We start from the raw sequence: 7,458 nt of genomic DNA, 5'->3' as shown, positions 1-7,458 counted from the left end.
TTTTAAGAGGAAATCCTGAGCTTTTGCTTCTGGAAATGCTAGGGACATCTCTTCGGAGTGAGGGTTTTGGCAAGAGGAATTAAACATGAGGCCCTTGAGTAATTTATCCCTCCTTCTGAACTAAAACCATCTTGAGGGCTGTCCCTTTTTCCTTCAGCTTGTGTGTCTGGAAGCATCTCACTATAGTCAGTTATCAGTAATATTTTGTGAATGATTATAAGGTGATTAGCTAACGTAATAAAGTAATTCCGGAGAGTTCCCAATAACCCCCATGTCCTGATATTCATGCTTTATGCAATCCCCTTCCTTTGAGTAGTTTGTTTATAATCTCTGGAACGTGGCAGCATTGATGAGGTTCTATGATTAGGTTAAAAAGATTGTTGCTTCCTTCTTTCTAGTGGACTCCTTCAGTGGGTTTGATGAAGTAAAAGTCTATTCTGGAGAAGTCCATATGGCAAGGACCTGAAAGAATTCTTTGGCTAAAGGTCAACAAGAAACTGAGGTCCTCAGTCACACAGCTTGTAAGGAACTGAATACTGCCCTGAATCTTCTGGGAAGCAGATTCTTCCCCAGTCGAACATTTAGATCAGCCTTTGGCCCTGGCTGGAGAGCAGCTTCTGAGAGATCCTCAGGCAGGGGACCCAGCTGAACCGTGCCTGGGCTCCTGGCCCACAGAAGCTGCCGGACAATAAACGAATGCTGCTTCAAACTGCTGAGTTTGTGATAATTTATTCTATAACATCAGAAAATTAATATCAGGATCTTTTTATCCCATTTTCTCCTCTAAGTTGTTTAGACTTCCAGACTTTTCCAGTGACATTTTAAATGGAATTAACCCAGGGAAAAATTCCCAAGATTGAGAGTTGAGTGACAGGCTGGGTTTTGCAATAGTGGTCCTGCCCCATCTTCTCTTATTACTTAACATGACTCCTTCAGGAAAATTCATCATTTTGAACAAATGCTTTAGACTCTATAAAGTCCTACAGGATTCTCACTGAGGACAACTGAACTAGAGCCCAAGAGATCCTTTCACCATGTGTCCTCTTATCTAATTCATGTCCCCATGGGAGTCTGGGTTGGTCTTCAGAGATGACTTTCTCCCAGTTCTAGTCATCACCCATGTTAACCTTTTGTCTGAGGGCATGGCTTCCGCTTCAGCCATGGGTACCAATCTTCACTCTCAAATCATCTGTAGTTTGTATAGCAAACTTGAGCTTTGGTCCAAGACAGACTGATTCAGAGGATCTGAAATAGAGTCCCTTATCATCAGTTTAAACATGTTTCAGTGAGATCTTAATGGTGGTGGTAAAGTCCTCACCTTTGAGAAACCCTGGGTTAGAGGCTCTGAAACTTCCCACAAAGTTTCCCCAAGAACTCCCTTGTCACTTTCACAAGGGCCCATATTTCAGTGACTTGCCAACGGTAGGTAATTGCCATTTATGCCTTGGATAAGTCCATTTTAAACTCTGTCCCTCAGTCTTCGTAAGTGCTATGGGGATTGGCTGACCTTGATAATCTTCTGCAGTGCTATGAACTAGAAGTTAAGTTGCAGAAGGGATAATTCGGAAATACAAAGGGAATACATAAGTGTCATTTCTGTGTGTCAGACACTGCTCTAAAGTCATTTCACATCAACCCCTTTAGCCTATACAATAATCCTATAAAGTAGGTGCCAATGCTAACCCCATTTTCATATGGAGAAACTGAGACCCAGAAAGATTAAGTGACTTTCCCAAGGTCACAATACCTAGTAGAGTGATTCATTTATTAGCAGAATAGCTCTAGAATCTGTGCTTTTGAAACTGGTCTTGAAAATCAGGATTGGGTCCCTGTTCCACTAATGGTGAGGATGGAACACTCAAGAAATGCCAAGATGAGTGCAGAAAAGATGTTTTAGTTAAAGGATAGAACAGAAAGAGAGAGAGAGAGAGAGAGAGAGAGAGAGAGAGAGAGAGAGAGAGAGAGAGAGACTCCTCTGGAGAGGAGGGGGTCCTGAGCTGGTGCCTGAGAGAGTGGGTGTGTCTTGTCCCTTTTATAGATTTTGTTTGGTTTCTTCTCACGTCCCCTCCTCTCTGTATCTTGCCGATGTGTCCAAAAGGGCAGGAAGAGAGCCATCTAGGGGGTGATTGCTTGTGTTGGAAAATGTGGTCCTTCCCTTCCTCCGGAGGTTGTTAGCAACTGAATGATGGGGAGTGCTATCTACCCATTTCCATTTCTTTGATAACTAGCTACCTGTCCTTTGCCCTGGTCTTACTCTTAACCACCATGCCAGACTCTTCTCTTTCGAACTACAGCACTAGTGTTCCTGAGTTTAAGAAAAGGTGGAGTGGCCTCTTGGGGCTTTATCACGGGATAGGATCAGTGGCAAAAGGCAGAAAGAGATAGGTATTGTAAACAGAAGGAGCATCACAGGGAGAAAGTGCAAGGAGCCTGACTGCGGTGTGGGCTCAAGTAGTTATGAGACTGGCTGGCCAGAGCAGGCTCCAGCGGGGAGCAGGGAGAGGTGGGCAGCAGAAGGGCACGGCCTCTGAGTGAGATAGGAGTGGGGCCTGGACACTATCTAGGGGAATTGCTGGTCACCCAGTAGCCATCCCTTTTCCTTCTTGCCAAGGAGAGAGCTCAGGGGATGGATGTGGCTGTTCTAGTCAACTCTAGCCCTCTTCCTCTTTGCCCATGATTGGTCCAGGAATAGATATGTGACTCCCTTCAGCCAACAAGATCTAAGTAGAACGCTGCTACAGATATCTGGAGACCTGTCCTCCCTCCCTGGCCCAGAGCGCCTGTGTCCAGTCCCTGGATTTATGTTGGCCCTGGGAACCAAGCATCTCCAAATAATAAATTTTCTAAAAAAGGATACTGCTGTGGTTTAACTGTTGGTCCCCTGCAAAGCTTACATTGAAATTTAGTTGTCTTTGTGACAGTCTGAAGAAGTGGGACCTTGAACAGGTGACGAGGCATGAGGACTCCACCCTCGTGGATGGGATTGGGTTTGTTAGAAAGGACAACTGGAGCTTCCATTTCTGTCTTGTCTTCCACCGTAAAATGGCGTAGTGAGAAGGCCTTCATCTGATGATAGCCCTTGGTCTTGGGCTTCCCAGCCTCCATCAATGTGAGAAATAAGTTTCTATTCATTGTAAATTACCCAGTTTCAGTGTTACGTTATAACAGCAAAAGTGAATTAAAACAGAGGCACATGAAGAGAAGCACTCCTGATCCCTTCCTTCCTTCGTGCCACGCTGTGGTATGGAAGACATGATGTTTGGGGCATTTGGCAACCATCCTGCAGCCATGAGGTAAAGGCTGGAGAGTCATGGAAATGCCTAACCGAATCTCTGTTGTTCTGACCTCGTGGAGCTACTGAACCAAGTCTAGAATCACCTTCCTCCGTTCTTGATTTTATGTAAGATGATTGAATGCTTTTATCATCTGGGTCACTGATTTCTGAACATGCTGTTGCAGGTAGCCAAATGTATCCTCACTTCTAGTGACTGAACGAGGAGCCAGGGTCTGCACTGAAGTCCTAGTAATGAGAGTCGTCAACAGCATTGTGCTTTCACGCACATTATTTCATTAGAAATGGAAAAGCATTGACTTTGGAAGTTCAGAGCCTGCATGTGAGCTTCAGCTTTGACTAGAGGACCCAGGAGTAAGTGGCCCCTTGAATCTCAGTTTTGTCATCTGTTAAATGTACAAAATACTTTCTCTCCGCTTCAAGTTGTGAGGACTAAATGTAATACAGTTTTTATGGCATCTAGCTTAGCATGCAGCACATCTAAAAGGCAGACCTAGTGAAATGATGATAATAGTAATAATAATAATTATTGAGCTCTTGGTATACGCCAGCCTCCGCATCAAGAACATTGTGTACTAATTTTATTTATCCTCTTAGGTATAGGTGTTATTAAAGGCCTCAATTCCATTTATTCTTTTAAAATTTATTTTTTAGTTGTACACAATACCTTTATTTTGTTTATTTGCTTTTATGTGGTGCCGAGGATGGAACCCAGGACCTCACACGTGCTAGGTGAGTGCTCTACCGCTGAGCCACAACCCCAACCCCTTCATTTATTCTTAATTATCAGTGCCCCCTTTGAAAATTACCCATGGAAAGTATAATCATTTTTCCCTTCCCACAGCTGAGGAGATGGCACAATGAAAAACACATCTGCTGGCAGAATTGAGGTGCCTCTCAGGTCTCCTCAATCTAAACCCATTGGAGCCATGGGATGTCCGCGATCTCTCTCAGGATCTCAGGATCTTGCGCTCAAGAGACAGAGGTTTCCATTTATCTTCCTTTGGCTTTGCCTGTTCACCATGCAGCAGCATCTAGGATGGTTATTAACACCATCTACTACCAGGTAATGAAGGAAGAAATATTTCAAGTCATTTGTGTCCTGTGACAGGTCTGTGGCTTCCACCTGCTGTGCCCAGAGCATCCGTCCAAGTGCCGGCATGGACCCAGTTTAATGAAGTTGTTAGACAAATCTCAGTGGTGGTAACAAGAGGCCCTGTTAGGAGAAATTTCCCCTTCTTGAACTATTCTTTGCAGCTTGATGGACCCAATTTTCAGCAGTGGGAGGTCAGGAGAGAGGTCTGGGGCTCTTCTTTGTGGAAAAAAATCCTCCAAGCAGGTAACACGTTCTTTTCCACTTCCCTGTGGGGACCACCCACATGCTGGTGTGCACTGAAACAGGGAGGGGAAGAGGCCATGTGTTTCTATTTAGGTATGGGTCGCTCGGTGTGTGAGTGTCCCTGCCTACATAGCTTCAGCCCCATGCAGCCTGTGGATTCTGAACAGTGGCTCCAACTCCTTTGTCCTGATTTGGATCATGCAAGTTGAAAAAGAATCATGGAAATTGAAGAAGGACTGGATCATTAGTGAACCTTCCTTAGTGGCCAGAGAGTTGAGTGTGTTTCTCAAATTCATGCAGAGACAGTCCAGGACCTGGAGCATCCCCATTCCTGAGTGGAAAGAGCCAGGAGTGTTGAGAAGCACCCAGGCCTGCATCATGATTTCTTTAGAAAACAAAGCATCAGAGTTTTGGGCTTCTACATGACAATGAATCACATGTCACAGATTCATCTATTGCCCATCTATCTACCTATCTATCTATCCATCCATCAATCCATCATGTACCCATCTATCTACCCATCTACTCATCATCTATCAATTTGTGATCTTTCTATATAAACATGTCCATATATTTAAGTAGATAAAAATACATGCAGCAGTGTACACAATATATGTAATATATTTTCCATCCATTCATCTATTTCTGTGCACACTTCCATATGTATAAAAGAATATACATATATGATATTCACACTATTCATACTCACATAAATCATCTCCCTATTTATTCATTCACATAAGCCACGTATTTATCCAACCATCTGTATGTTTCCCTAGCCCATAATAATTTTTAATAGGTCAAAGGAACCCTAAGAGTAGTTTCTAAGGATAGTTAGATGATCGATATTCCTCCAAGATGGATTAAGAGTAGACATTGCTTCTCTGTAAAGTGATCGCCTGTGGTCCTCTCTGAGGAGGTGGTTTCTTGTCTTCCTACGTTCACGTATTTGATATAACAGAAAAAAAATGATCTGCTGTTTTGTGGTGGGGATTCATCCCAAGAGCCACAATTTATTGAGTGCCTACTGTGTTCAGAAGTACACTCAGCATTGTTATCTGTGCCATATCATCTGATCCTCATTTCAGGCTACAAGGCATGTTCTGCTGTTACTTATTATACATTGTAAAAACTTGGGACTGTTTTGCCTAGCATGCACGTGGCCCTAGGTTCAATCCCCAGTACTACAAAAAAAAATCTAATATATATCCATTGTACATAGAGTCATGGCCTGAGGCCACAAAGCCAGTAGGGGAAAAAGTTTTGTTCTTCACCCCATGCTGCTCAGAGCTATCCTGATGTTTTAACGGAGTCCAAGGGTGCCTGGAATGTGCCTAGAGTTCCTTTGGTTGGTGGGGCTGTTGGCTGGGAGAATGATGCTTTTCAGAGACCGGAGGGATCCTGGAGCTCTGTGGCAGGCACTCTTCTCCCACCCCATATCCACTATTTGGAGGCAATTCCATGCCGACATGAAGCGTGGGCCGAGTGCAGTGTGTGATTTGAAGGCTGCTGTAAGGCCCCAGTCCTGAACCCCTTTCCCAGAGTCTCACTGCTGACAGTGAAACTTTGAAGCATGGCTCTTGCCTTTGAATGGAGGACTTTCTTGTGGAGGCAGTGCACCCCATAATTCTTGACAATTCAACTTCTCTAATTTGAATCTGGAGTTTCCTAGTTCTCAGTCTGGAGGACTAACAACAGGAGAGCATTTGGATCTCAGGGGTAGAATCACAGAGGAAAAAGAGATGATCCAGGAAGCTGAAGGGCACCCTTGACCTGAGTCCCGGTCCTGGGCCATATCAGCTCTGCATGCATCCAAACTCTGAGCTTCCTGGCATCTAATCTGGCCAAGGCCAAGGCAGAACTTTCAGTCATCGACACTCAGGGGGAAATGTCAGGGCACAGCACAGGACCTGCCGGCATGGTGGTGTTTGCAGAGGGCACAGGGGAGGTTGTCTGTGGGTGGCACAAGAGCCCGGCTCTGGTATTTCCATTCCTGCCCAATGAGGCGGAGGGAGCCTGGTCTTCCCAGGCAATTCCAGCTCAGCTCATTTGTGCATGTTTTACAATGGTGTTGATAAAATCCCCATGGAGCCCCAGAGCATGTGTGAGGAGTTCCCACCAGAAATCTAAACAACGCCCTGGCGTTGCTGACAGCTTAATAATGTGACAAAGTTCAGCTCGTTCAATGACAGGGACAGGAATGCAGCTGGGCTGGTCTGACCTAGAGCTTTGAAAATATCCCCCTTCCACTCCAACCTAGCATTTGACAAATAACCTTTTCTTAGCCTCCTTGAAGGAACCAGACAGAACCAAGTGCCACGCAGAGGCCACATGCCACCGTTAAAATGTTAAATGGAGTGGCAAGGGCCACCAGAGTCACTTGGGGCTGACATTTATCTTTATTATTATTATTAATAATAATGCATATATTGCTTTTTTGGTGCATTCCAGGGCTTTTGGTGCTCCTAAATCATGCGGCTATACATCAGCAGGCTTGATAAATCAACCAATGAACCCAAATTCAATGCAGCTGTCAGGCCAGATCTACAAGAAGCGGAGTTAGCTTAATTGAGCTGCAGCAGGGAACCGACGGGCGTTCCCCAGAAAATCGAAATAATAGCAGCATTGCCGGTGACATTTCAAAAGTTAGATGCGAACTGCTAGCTTCAGCTTTAATTTCACAAGAGCGGCTGGTGGGGGAGACGGGTGCAGGGAGAAATCCAGACTTCAACAAATATTTAAACTCTTAGTCTTTTTTTTTTTTCTGCCTCAAAGCCAGTACAGACAATGAATTCCACATTTAGAAATTTCAGTAGAAGGAATCCCA

Source organism: Ictidomys tridecemlineatus, chromosome 8, assembly GCF_052094955.1.
Source record: "Ictidomys tridecemlineatus isolate mIctTri1 chromosome 8, mIctTri1.hap1, whole genome shotgun sequence".
Taxonomy (NCBI): domain Eukaryota; kingdom Metazoa; phylum Chordata; class Mammalia; order Rodentia; family Sciuridae; genus Ictidomys; species Ictidomys tridecemlineatus.
The sequence above is the reverse complement of the archived record's forward strand: the minus strand, read 5'-3'. Positions refer to the sequence as shown.